At 43.1% G+C, this 13,043-nt stretch overlaps 1 protein-coding gene across 10 annotated transcripts in view; it reads right to left on the bottom strand.

Annotated features, from left to right (window-relative positions):
* The window catches only part of PAK3 (p21 (RAC1) activated kinase 3), a 286,225-nt gene that overhangs the window by 121,427 nt on the left and 151,755 nt on the right, over positions 1-13,043 (bottom strand). For 5 of the 10 annotated variants that reach the window (XR_002776059.1, XM_023520009.1, XM_011374344.2 and 2 more), the window contains one exon: positions 7,654-7,801. The exons of 2 other annotated variants lie outside the window; for them this stretch is intronic. The gene's annotated coding sequence lies outside the window, so the exon portion shown is untranslated. Of the gene's footprint in view, positions 1-7,653; positions 7,802-12,022; positions 12,044-13,043 lie in introns of those variants that run through there. 3 more of the 10 variants (XM_023520013.1, XM_023520014.1, XM_023520011.1) reach the window with 2 other exon arrangements.

Raw genomic sequence — 13,043 nt, 5'->3', positions numbered from 1 at the left:
GCCTTTAGATTTTGTTGGGGATTCGAAACAGAACTGTGCCTCAGTTTCTCTCTCTCTCTTTTTTTGAAATGAGCATAAAGAACTAGCTTAGAATAGTGATAAAATAACAGCTAATGAAGTTGGCGTGCTGGTAGCAAATATAATTATGTTAGAGGTCTCTTGTATTAGCGGTCATTGGACCACCAATAATAATCACATTCCTAAAAGAATAAGAGCACATTATTCTGGTTTGGGCCAATAGGACAGCATTTATAAGTTTTACAGAAAATGCATCTAAATTTTTTACACAGACTACCCACAAACATAAAATTCTACAAAGATTAAATATCTGCATAAATCAATATACAAAGAGAGAACAAAAACAGTAACACATTGGATATCTCAGTCAAAATTAAACTAGGAATATCTAGCGGGAAGCAAAACAAATGTGTATCTAAGCATTTTGTCTTTGAGAGTTATAAACCACACAGCAAGTAATGAAAAGCTGAAGGAGACAATTCAAATGTTTTGGATGGGAAAAATACCTCTTTAGCTAAATCAATTCTCAATGTAGACAGCAAGATTAAGACAGTAAGTACAAATATAGTAGCAGTTCTAACATGTTTATTTGGCATTATGACATTAATTTGGAGACCATCAGCATGAGAGTAAGGTGCAACTTGGCAGTAACAGCTTCAGCTCATGTGTCCACCTCTCCATTGGGCCATTCAGAATGTATGTCCAGACTCTGGATATTTGGTATTACTCTATCAGCGTGAACAGAAAACCACAACATGCCCCAACTTCTGGTGGTGAATGGTACCACTGTGGTCATATATCACTCAGCCTCGTTGCAAAGGGTACTCTTATGATGTCACATTTGCTGCTTTCTTATAAATTGGCTGGGCATCACACAGGATACATAGAGAAACATAATGTAATTTGGCTAGCAGATAAATTGTAGCTAGAGATTATACATTTTTTTTTTCACAAGAAGGGTCATGCTCAGTTCAAGCAGCTCTTATTTGCTAACTGTAGCTCTAAAAGGCTTTGCTAAGCAAAGACGCAAACATTCAGCTTGGACTGGGAGCTTCTCAGACTACCACTGCTGTTAATGAGCTTCACGGCTTTCAATACATCCTTTGGTCCCTCTGAATCTATTTCCTTATGTGCCAGAGGTAACTACAGCACTAAGGGGTTGTGAGGCACTCAAATGATCCACATGGGGAAATGCTTTGAAGTAATTTAAGATAGTCTACCAATAAAATATGCTTACAATTACTGCCAAAGATTTCACAAGCCATAAATAAAATCACCACCATTCATTGAGATAGTATGTCCCCAGCACTTTGCTAAAAATTACTCATGTACAAGTTAACATGACTCGCATAACACTCAAGATCTCATTTCAATTTTATGGATGAAACTGACATTCAGAGACATTACGTCACTTGCCAAGGTCATAGAGCTAGTAAGTGGAAGAGTAAGACCATAAAATTTCATGTCTGTGTGACTCTAAAGCTCATGTTCTTATTATGCTTCCTCAATCACACAACAGTACCATATGATATGATGAGTTCTCATTTACTCACAACTTTTGCAGACACAAATATTCTTAGGGCTTTGGAGTAGGTGAACTGTACCTACACTATGGATCTGGGACCAAAGCCTGGAAGTGAGCAGATCCTCTATCCATAAAGTAGCCATTTCAGCATTAGAATCATGGCAGATGCGTGCCTATGGTTGTAGACCAGATCTCAACCTCTACCAACATCATGAGTCTATCTTATTCCTGTTCTCCCAAGTTTCTGTGCCAGTAAATGAAGGTGACAACAGTGAGGAGTTCAATATTTCAAGGGGAATGTTGGAAGACTAGAGGAGCCATTTAAATTAACAAGAAACATTGCAGCAATGTCCAGATAAACATGACAAAGGAATTGAGGAACTCCATGGGTTAATTCTGTTTTCACTTATCTTCTTAAGTAGGAATGAGCATTGACTCCTAGCTTATCGTCAAGCAGAAACAAAGGAAAGTAGGCAACAAGTGCTGTGAAAATTGGGTCTTTGGCTGCAAAGAATCGTACTGTTATCCTAGAGTTCTGTTCCTTTGAAGGCATCTACTTCAAAGAGCTGTGGTAAGGACAATAATAAGATCTATCATTTGTAGAGCACTTACTATAGGCCAGACATTGTGCTAAATGCTTTCATATATCATCTCATTTCATCCTCATAACAACTCGACAAGCTAGATGATATTAGTGCCACTCCCATTTTACAGAAAAGGAAACTGAGACTTAAGTAATTTATTTAAAAAAGGTTACACAGCTAAGCAGTAGTCAAATAGGGATTCAAATATTAATCTACTGATTCCAGAGGTGGTGGTTTTAATGCCCTATCATAATGAATGGGTTATTATATGTTTTGAAGAGTATAAAACAGCATATAAATGCAAAGGGGTGGGTATCCTCACTTAGTGCTTCTCACTGCATTCAAGTAAATTCTGGCAAGTGCATTTTTCCCTTCCTAAAATTCAGCCAGTCCTGTAAATTATAAAAATTACTTTTGGTGAGTCTCGGCATATTGACGGAAACTATGAAATATAAATTTGCTAGGCTATTTCTCTAAAGCCATCTCTTGGTGTAGGTGCTATAAAATTTCTATCAAGGTCTCTAGCTCACTTTTCTTTCTCTATCTTAGGCTCAATGACAAAGGGCTCTTTTATACAATCTTCTAGAAAGATGGCACAGTCCTATGTTAAGCAACATGTTTACAAGGAGGTTTGCTTTGGAAAGTAAATTCCCTATATCCTGACTGCTGTTACCAACCACTTGCAGGCCCTCAAAGGCCTTTGGAGCCTGAAGACCACTGAATTACAAGATAAAAATTCCTCTAACCCCAAGTTTCAAGACTGTTGTCTTGTTCCACTGTTTCATGGTGACTTTGTCTTCAAATGGGCAGAATATGTTTCTTTCACCCATTTGAATCTTCCTACAGGCCTAGCACTATGTGGGGCCCATTGAAGATTCTCCATCTAACCTGGTAATGCCAATGAAATTCTAGGATTGAAGAAGAGAGGCACTAGATCTGTACTGACAACATGTGGCTGCCTACACACCACTTTCAGTTTCTTAACTGAGTTTCACAAGTAACTGCTCTGGGCCTAACATTGTGATAGGCATTGGGAATCTAAAATAAGTAGGATGATATTGTCTCTGATATCAGAGTAGTTCTTAATCTAATGGTGGGTGTTAGGGGTGGTAGGTGGTATTCCAGAGTACAGGCTCTTCCTCCTGGTGTGACAAGATCCATATCAAATGGTAGCTTGTTTATATTTTACACTCATTTTTGCCCCAGGGAGTCTCTAGCATGGGAAGCCATAGGCTAGGAAGGTTGCTACAAGGTGCTCTCATGTTACTATATCTGGTAGAGAACTGGGGTGGCACATGGTTCTGGCTCTAGGCTCCTGGTCTACTGGTTTGCTCCCATTGTGCTTTTTTTAATCCTCTTACGGGGAAACCTACAGTCTGTCTGGAGTGCAAGGATATTTCTTTAACTTGTCTTTACCCATGCATACTGAGAAATTTCTTCTGTTAACTCGTTAATAACAGCTGTTGAAATTCCAGCGAGGTCTATGGATGCATATGTACACTCACAACAGAATTTATTTCATATCCTGTTAACTTATTAATCTTTTCTCTGTCATTCTTGAATACAATGTCCCTGGGTTTACAAGGTAAAAGTGGACCTGGCTAGATTAGCGGTGACTGCTTGGAGCAGTACTGCCCTTTCCATGTACAGGCAATTCCAGATCATAAAACCAGAAACACACGCTTTTGCATACAAAACCATTAAGAGTGCATAAAGAAATACATTTTTCACCTTCTCCTCTCTTTGGAATAGAGATGAAGTAGGAAGTTAAGCCATAAACTTCCAGGAAAAAAAATCCCAACCTCTTTTGGATAGGACTGGCTAAGGTTCTATTAGAGATGGTTTCTATAAAATAAAACTGGCAAAAGGACACACAACTTGATCTGTGCATTTGAGCTTTCTCTTTTTAATCTTAGACATAAATTCCACTCTTTTCTCCTCTGAAAAGATCCAGTCCCATTATCCCCTGGCTGAGACTAACACTCTTCCTTTGGCACAGGGGTGAGGAGAGTATTAGTGGCAAGTAAGAAAAGAGAGTGACAGCTGTGATTATGAATTATTATCTGCATCTGGGTGTGTTATTGTGTGTGTGAGCATATCAGTGAAAAAGTGTGTGAATGTGGCAATATCAGTATGGTGACCTGTATAAGAGTTTGGGAAAGTGTACATGGGTATGTGCATAAGAGTATGGGTCGCTATAAGCATGTGTAAATCAATGTGAGTAAATATGGGTCAATAGGATCATCTCAGTGAAGGAGTGTAGGTTAACATCAATCTGAGTATGTGTCAGTGTCAATGAGTCCATGTGAGAGTCCGGGTAAGAGTCCATGGTAGTTCAGGAGAATGTGTCAAGTGAGAGTCAGTGGTTTATGCATCAGTGTGACTGTGTAGGCATGTGGATCAGTGTGACCAAGTATATCAAAGGGAGGATGTGGCAGGGCGAATGTAAGTCTGAATGAAGGTCAGTCTCTGTGGCCATATGTGAAATCATTTACTGCTTCTGTGTGAGTACATGTATGTATTTTTGTGAATTGACTATGATAATGTTCATTGTGTGAGTGAGTGTGGTGTGTTCCAGTGTAAATGCAGTTAGTGACTATGTATGCCACTACATGTGTACTGGTGTGAATGTGTGTAGCAATGTGAATGTGCTGTCAGTATGAGAGGGAATGTGTAAGAATGCGAGTATGTGGGAAGTGTGATTGTGACTGTGAATATATGTGATATACAAATGGGAGTTGGTGCATGAGAGGGTATAAATGTGAATGGACATGAGTGTCAAGTAGTAAGATTGTGTGCACATGGAGATGTATGGGAGTGTATGATTTTGTGCATGCAGTTGTGAATATGAGAATATGTGAAAATGAGAGAACATAATCATCTAAGCCTGGGTGTGAAGTAAGTGTGATTCTGGGTTAATGTGAATTCGTGTGAGTACTGAATGGGAGTGAGCATATGTATGTGACAGTGTGTCAGGTGACTACATTGTGTATGATTGTGTATGAATGTGAGAGTAGGGTGACATGTGTCAGAAAATGGCTGAGTTTATAAAAATGAGTGTGCTTGTGATTGTATTTGATAATGTATGCCTTTGAGTTTGGTGAAGAGTGCAATTATGACTCAGTGTAAAAGTATTAAAGTGTGAATGTGTATGAAAATAAGTGTGTTTTTATGTGTAAGTCTGATTATGTGTGAATGTGACAGGATAGGGAGATTGTGCCAAGTGCTGAGCATGTAATCCTGAGTGTAAGAATGCAAGAAGGTATAAAAGCTTAAATGGGTGAGATTGTGTTTATGGTGTAAGCATGTATAAATGTAAATATATGAGCATGCATGCGTGTTTGTATGTACCTGTGATGAAAGCTGTATAAGTGTGTGAATGTGAGGAGAAAATAGTGTAGATGTGTTGTAGCAAAACAAATTGAGTGTGTGTATGACTATGAGAAACAAGTAGAGGAAAGTCAATGTGTTTGTGTGTCCAGTGTGTGTAACTCTGTAGGAATTTGAGGGCTAAGGGTGATTTTATCATCTGTGTGGATGTGAGTATAAAATGTGACCGTAAGTGTGTGAGACTATAAGAAAGCATAAAGGTATGAGAGGTAAGAACATGAGAATGGGGTGTATGGCAAGTATGAGTGTGTCAGTATAAAAATGTGAACATATAAATGTGAATATGTGTCAGTGTGTAGCAGTATGAATGTGCTGGCATGTAGTGGGTTTGTAAATATGACTGTGTGTGAGGGTGAGGGGGTAAGAGTGATCATCACTACGAATGTGTTCAGTGTGAGTCAAAGAAGTAAATGTGATTGTGTGAATGTACAAGAGTATGTGAACATGCCTATGAGAGTGTGTGTATGAGCACTGAAGGGTACCAAAAGATTTGGGATGCTGAGAAACTCTCCAGGGAGTGTCTTTCCTCCCAAAGTTGCAGATGTCCAGTTACAGGCAAGATACTTAGCCCCTCTCAGCCTCTATCTCCTCATGAGTAAAGCAGTGATGATAATAATACCTGCCTTGAGCTAGTATCGCTCTTATAATCAGAAACAAATACAGTAACTATTAAAAAACATACCTACTTTGCAGAGCTACTGTAGGATCAAATGGTCTTATACAAGTAAAATGTCTAGTATAGCGCTGGCAACGGTAGATAATAAATACAAGTTATTACTGTAGCTGTCATCGAATACCCAGGAGAGACCCAGGGGCTTGCTTCTTATTTTAGCCAGTTCTAGTTACCTTCTGTTGCTCAAGGTCTACAGAGGATCCCCTACCAGAGTATCTCTAGAAAGTTGAATGCATCAGTATCAGCAAGGGTGTAATTTCATACCTTCAATTTCATGACTGAAACTTTGAAGCTTCATGAGAAGGCATCACATAAACAACTGCTGCTGGGCTGCAGTCTTCCTCTGTCCTGCAGGCCCAGGACAGATTCATTGTGAAAGAGAATTGCACTGCATATTCCTTGTAGTCTGTTTGTTTTGTTTCATTTTGTTTGTTTCTCTTCTTGGGTGTTTTTTTTAATTTTGTTTTTTTATTTTTGACTTAGGTAATATGAAAGAGCCTAAGTGACAAAGAGATGGAACATCAGACAGAGAGATGGGGGGATGGTCAGATACAAATAAGTAGCTGGACTGCAGTGTATAGCAACAGAATACCAGATGGAGAAGCTGACAGAGGAAGCTATAATGGCTGCCACAGAAGCAAAGAGACAGGGAGATGATCAGAGAGGCAGGCCAAGAAACCTGAAAGATATAGAGAGGAAAAGAGAGAGAGAGGCCCGAATCAAAAAGCTGCTGGCAAACTGCCAGGCACTTGTGAGAGAGACTAGAGAACTGTGATATCTAGTCCCTACCTGGAAGAGCTTAGAGTTTAGCTGATCTGCCAAAATGAGTACTACCGAAATCATGCAAGAATTATTTCAGGCAGTAGAGAAGCAAGAGCTATGCTACATGCTACAGACTCAAGGGTTGCTGGAGAGCTGGGGGAGTAAGTGCTCCCTGGTTGGGTTGGAAGTCAGAGTGAAAGTTCTGGCAGGTTCAAGTTAAGAAGCTGGAATGGATCAGGCTGGTGCTACATTGAATAGGCAGGTAAAATTAAGGTTATGAGGCAATAGAAATTATAAGAACTGATTGGTGAATCTGTGGCATGTAGCTGAAATGCCACTTCAACATCAGGAAAGCAGGAGGAAAGGAAATGACAGCTTGATGGGAAGCAGGTCTGTGTTACACTGAAGCTCTTAGATGCAGCTCAGCTCGATATTAGTGAAGGACTTGGCCATGACTGTTAGGTTGTTTCTCTTACTCCCCCTAGGATGTAGATCAAGGGTATCATTCCCGTATTAGAGATGGGGAATTAGAGACCATGGGCAGCTGTGCTGGGAAAAATCCCACAGAAAGAAGGTAGTGGGTCTTGAGACCTAGTTGGTGAGGCCCAGGCAAGGCCTTTAATATTGGGAGTTCTGGAGAAAGGTGACATTTACCTGAACTTGGAGATCCCTAACTCCCTGCCCTGGAATCCATCACTCACCTCACACCACCACCATCGCAGGACCTCAGTACAGGTGGGCACTGCCCATGAGAAGGGGCTGGGCTGCTTTCAGCTCTGATGGACTCAGTGCTGGGTACACCATCTGACACAAGATGTAAGGATTCAGTTGCTCGCTCTTGGGGGAAACCTGCCAAGAGAAGCATTGTGGGGAAGTGGGAACCTCTTTCCCCACCTACTACTATTTCATCCAACCCCTTCTCCAAAACATTACATACTGTACAGTGAATTTCAGAAAATCCCTTCAAAAGGCAGAGAATCAGAGAAGTGTAAAAGAGCACTGTTATGTAGGAGTCCAGAAATGGCATTGAGTTTCAATTTGAAAAGAACTGTCACATCGCCTCTCTGAATCTCCTTGATATCAAGTGGAAAAGATTTGTGTTAGTTGCCTTGGACAAGTGTAGGGAGGACTAAATTAAACATGACAGATATGAAATATTTGCATATTTACCAGAGGTGTTATATTCCAGTATACAATAGGAAACTGAGAGATGATGGCAAATGCAGGTGGGTTCTGAGGATACCTAAGCTTCCTGGACTGTTCAGTTTTTTTCAACTTTCAACTCCAAATGTCCACCTCTATTTCATTTTCCTTCTCGATGACTCCTTCACCAGGGCAGGAAGCACTCTGAAATCCCCTATATCATCTCACAGCTGCTGAGGGCCTTGGCTTCTGATTCTAATTAGAACTTCCCTCTGTCTTCCCCCAATCTCCAGCACAGGGATGTCTTTTACAGCCTTCTCCAGATTTCCTAGGGTGAATAGATAGAGGGGTGTGTGTGTGTGTGTGTGTGTGTGTGTGTGTGTGTGAGAGAGAGAGAGAGAGAGAGAGAGAGAGAGAGACAGAGACAGAGAGACAGAGACAGAGAGAGAAAGAGAGAGAGAGGGAGGGGGAGGGAGGGAGAAGGAGGGAGGGAGAGAGGGAGGGAGTGGGGGAGAGAGAGAGACAGAGACAGAGAGACAGAGAGAGAGACAGAGACAGAGAGAGAAAGAGAGAGAGGGAGGGGGAGGGAGGGAAAAGGAGGGAGGGAGAGGGGTGGGGGGAGAGAGAGAGAGAGAGAGAGAGAGAGAATTAGTTTACCCTATCTTCTCCAAAGAGGTTTCTATGTCCAACCATAAAAGAGATGGGGTCTCTTTAACCCATCCCTTTCCCCACAATCACTCGAGCTTCTCAAGGAGGAGCCCAAACTTCCTTTAACAGGATCCCAAATCCTTCCTGCCCTGCCCCCCTTCCCTTCATGATGCTTGTCTTCAAAGAAAAGTAGCACCTCTATATAACTCTCAATAAAGCCGGATTCAGGCTAGCACACGTGCTATTAGAGAACACCAGAATACACAAGGTCCTAATCCAAAGCCAGGGATGGGCAGACAGATGGATGGATGGACAAATAAATACCTAAAGGTAGAAACAGCAAAATTGAAGCCTCGGGGAGCCAAGAAAAGCCCTATGATTCTCAATTTATCCTTCTCAAATAAAAAGACCAACTCATATCCAAGGTCTGCCCACCTCTCCTGACAAGACTGCAGAGCACAACTGTCACCTAGAGGCCCTGGCATTCCCTGGGTGCTTCCCACAAGCACACTCCAAGCTGCCTTTCCAAATCCCACCCACTGCTCAGCTGAGTGGTGTGCCTGCAGCTTCCCCAACAGCATGAGCTCATCCTGCAAGGCGGTGGGGTGGATGTAGGGGAATGAGGACTGTCAAAGTTCCAGAGAGGGGCAGGGCTCAAAGAGAGTTCAAGAATGTCCACAAAAAGCCCCTTGTCCATCCTCAGGGCTGAGGGCTGGTCCCAGGGAGGCAGCATACACCCATAGGGGTGGGAAACAGCACTAGAAGACCTGTGAGGTGGAGGGAGAAGTACACCAGCCTGTACTAACCAAGAACCTCAAGTTTTCTGCACAAGATCCAGAGCTTTCCTTAGGCCTGCCTCCACCACCCCTCAGTTGCTTATTAACTCCATGCAGTCTGCCTCAAACCTACCAGTTGCACAGCTGGAGTCAGTGCAGATACGACTGGCAGGACACAGTGCTCCGCCTGGTGGCCATACTCCTGTCGGCCTGGGGGTGTGTCCCGTATATGAGTACATGTGGGGTTGAGTAAATCTGTGCCACTTCCTGTACCACACTGTATTCGGTGCCTTGCGTGCCTGTGCTGTGTTGTGTGTATGCTGTATCATATCCATACTATATTGTGTACATATCAAGTCTGTATCATGTATGCAGAGTTGTGTTTATGTCATGTGTATGTGTATCGTGTCAGAACCATATTGTGTATGTACTGTGGGTCTGTTTTATGCTGTATGTATATTACATCAATTCCATGTTGTGTGTGTGCCATGTGGCTAATCTATATTGTATGTTATATGTCTATGTCATATTGTGTGTCTGTATCAGGTCGTGTGTCTATACTGCCTTGTGTGTGCACTGTGGCTCAGCCTTCTCCTTGAGGCTGGGGTGGGGATTAGCTCACACATCTTGTGCTTACCAGCATTCCAGCCTTGCTGTATTCTAGCTTCCTGCCAGCATCTCTATATGGGGACTAGTACCACCACCTTGTCGGGAAGTGGGGGAAACTGCAGACAACCACCTTCTCTACCATAGAGCCCTCCCATGGCAGGTGCCAGGCTCAGCACTGAAGATAGCTTGGAAAGAAATCCTGGAGCCCTTTTCAGGCTCAAAGAAGAAAACTGGGCACTGAGGGGCATGGCTCCCTCTCTCAACTTCCAGCATTGGGAGAAAGGCCTACAGAAAGCCACAGCTGCCTGAGTCTTTCCTTCAGGCCAGTTGGAAAGAGCCCTTCTCCACAGTGAGTAAGAGCTGCACAAGAGTTTAGCACTGGGCTGGGTTATGGAATTTATGGGAGCTCTGCCAAAAGTGTCTTGGTTGAGGTCACTAGAGGGCGTGATTGTGCTGATTGTCAGGGGTAGGTCTCTGAGTACTGTTGAATCCCAAAAAGTTTACCTGGCTCAGAGAGAGATGCAGGAGAAAGATGGAAGGGATAGGATCCTCACCCCCAAGCCAGGCCCTTCCTTCACCCTCACCCCAAGTCTTTCTGCTTTGAGACTCACTTAGGGAGTTGGGGCCATTAGTGAATCTCTGCTCAACTCTCACCCCCAACCATATAAGATCTGTATAAGATCCCCAGAGAGCTTTTGTGGGGCTTGGTAATAGGGTCCCTAGAAGATTCTCCACTTGGGCTTCTCTTTTCCCTACTGTTCCTCATTCACATGAAATAAAAGTCATACTGCTGAAAGTGATGAAATGTGTGTAGGGGTTATGAGTTTGTTACATACTGTTTTCCCCCAAACTGGAGTGCATACCAAAAGGAGTATGATTTAGAAGGAGTAAATTTGGGGAAGAGAGCTGTCCTTTAGTGGACCTGTCTTTATTACCAGAAACAAATAGACCCACTTCCTAAAACGTCATGACCATCTTAGAAAACACCTCCTCCAACCCTATCATTTGAAAGATAAGAAAACTGAAGCCCAGAGAAGGGAAGAAATACTCAGACCAGAACACCTGACTTCTGATTCTCAGCACTCTTTCCACACCAGATCCTGGTCCTCTAGTCCCTAAAAAACTTCCTTCTCCAAATCTAGCCCTTTCCTACCTCACAGCAAAACCTTGGCCTCTATTTCCACTGTGTGGCTTCCAAGACCATCCTATTCCATCTCAATGATCAGTCTCCTAGGCCTCTCTGTGATCATGTCTTTGGAATGATTTCCATTCCGCACTAGTAAATTGTTCATCTCTTCCCAGTCTTCAAAGTTCACCTCCTCCCATTTTGCTTCCCACCCACAGACCTAGCTGTAGCTATGCTGTTTTGTCTCTTATCACATTCCCTGGGTGCAGCACAGACTGCCCCAACCTGCAGATAATTGAACGAATGTGCAAATCAGACACAGATTCATTGCATTGATTAACATTTCCAATTAAACTCTGGGTTTGGCTTAGTGAATCAAGTAATCACTGCACATGAAAATGCAAATGCCTTCCAAAGTCGCAGAGCAAGATAGGAAGGTACATGTTTCTGGGGAGAAATGGAAACAGAATGCCAGACCTGGGGGTTCACTTCGTTCTTTCGTACCCCTGTATCAGATTTTACATGTCTGGCTGTTAACTTGATTTAAGGCTCAGGCTTCACACCTGAAATGGAGGACTCTGGCCCTGTGCGCCACTGTATGCCCGTTCTCGCCCCTGGTAGAGAGGCCCAGTAGTGATGAGTTGTCAGTCAAGTCCACCTTAGGCCCTGCAGAAGAAACCACCTGCCTCTGCAGGTGGAGAGCTGGGGTGGAAAACAGGACAGCTGAAGTTTAAGCTGCACCCCAGATGCCTCAATAGCTGCACTTACCTTCTAGGATAGTTGTTTTCACCATTCCTCAGCCTGCACAGGGTTCCATGGGCCCCTGCCTGGGAATGAGGGCTTAATTGTTTTTTTTCTTTTGAGCTCAGGCAGATATCCTTACGTTTGGAGCAAGGGCCTCAGACCTGGCCCTGGCCAACCCCATGTAAAAGCAGTCAACCTACCTGTCTCAGACAGATTCGAAGCTCCCCCAGTCCCCTTTGGGGTCCCAGCCCCCCACTCCCTTCTTACCCAGGAGAAAAGAGCTGATTGTTGAGGCTGCCACTCATGGAATTTCTTCTCCTTTCCTTGACCAAAAGCTACTGGCTCTCGAAGGTGGTTACAAGGGCAGGAATCCTACTGATTGCCTAAATATCAATAAATCATCTCCTTATGTCTGGGCTGAGCCATAGGTGCCTCAATCACCAAATTCCCCCATCTCACCAGGGAAATCAGGGCCTTTGGGATCTTGGTAAGACAATGTTTTTTTGTCTTTCATCATTTTGTTCCTACTTACTCCATCTGATCTTACCTACCTACTATGATTTCTAGATCTGAGTTATTTCCTCTCATGGCTACTCTCTTCAGCCTTATATTAGCTTAGTCTTCGACCTCATAATAGTAGAGTCTGTGATGAGGCAGCAACTCCCCATCCTCACAGTTATTCTTCATTTCCCTCACCTGTCATGTCCACTGCTCTCCCCCAAAAGACTTCGGCAAGTTTGTCTGCTCTATATACCATTTCCACCTCCAATCAGAAAATCTGCAACCTGTGGGAATAGTCAGCTAGTTAGAATATCCTTTAGGGTATTGTGGCCCCTTGCCTGCACCTCTGTCATAGCTGAACCTCCTTTTCCTGTTAGGTCTCTCCTACAAGACCCACTTGATGGCTTAGAGGGTCTGGTCCTTGACATCTCAAGGTCCCTCTGTCCTTGAGATTCTCAGCTCTCAGCTTTTATCCAGCATACATCCCAGTCTCTTCTCATTTTGCCTGTTTCATGGGGAAGTGGGGTATGACATCTGTATCCAG

This window comes from Pteropus vampyrus, unplaced genomic scaffold (assembly GCF_000151845.1).
Source record: "Pteropus vampyrus isolate Shadow unplaced genomic scaffold, Pvam_2.0 Scaffold244, whole genome shotgun sequence".
In the NCBI taxonomy this organism is placed as follows: domain Eukaryota; kingdom Metazoa; phylum Chordata; class Mammalia; order Chiroptera; family Pteropodidae; genus Pteropus; species Pteropus vampyrus.
The sequence above is the reverse complement of the archived record's forward strand: the minus strand, read 5'-3'. Positions and strand labels throughout refer to the sequence as shown.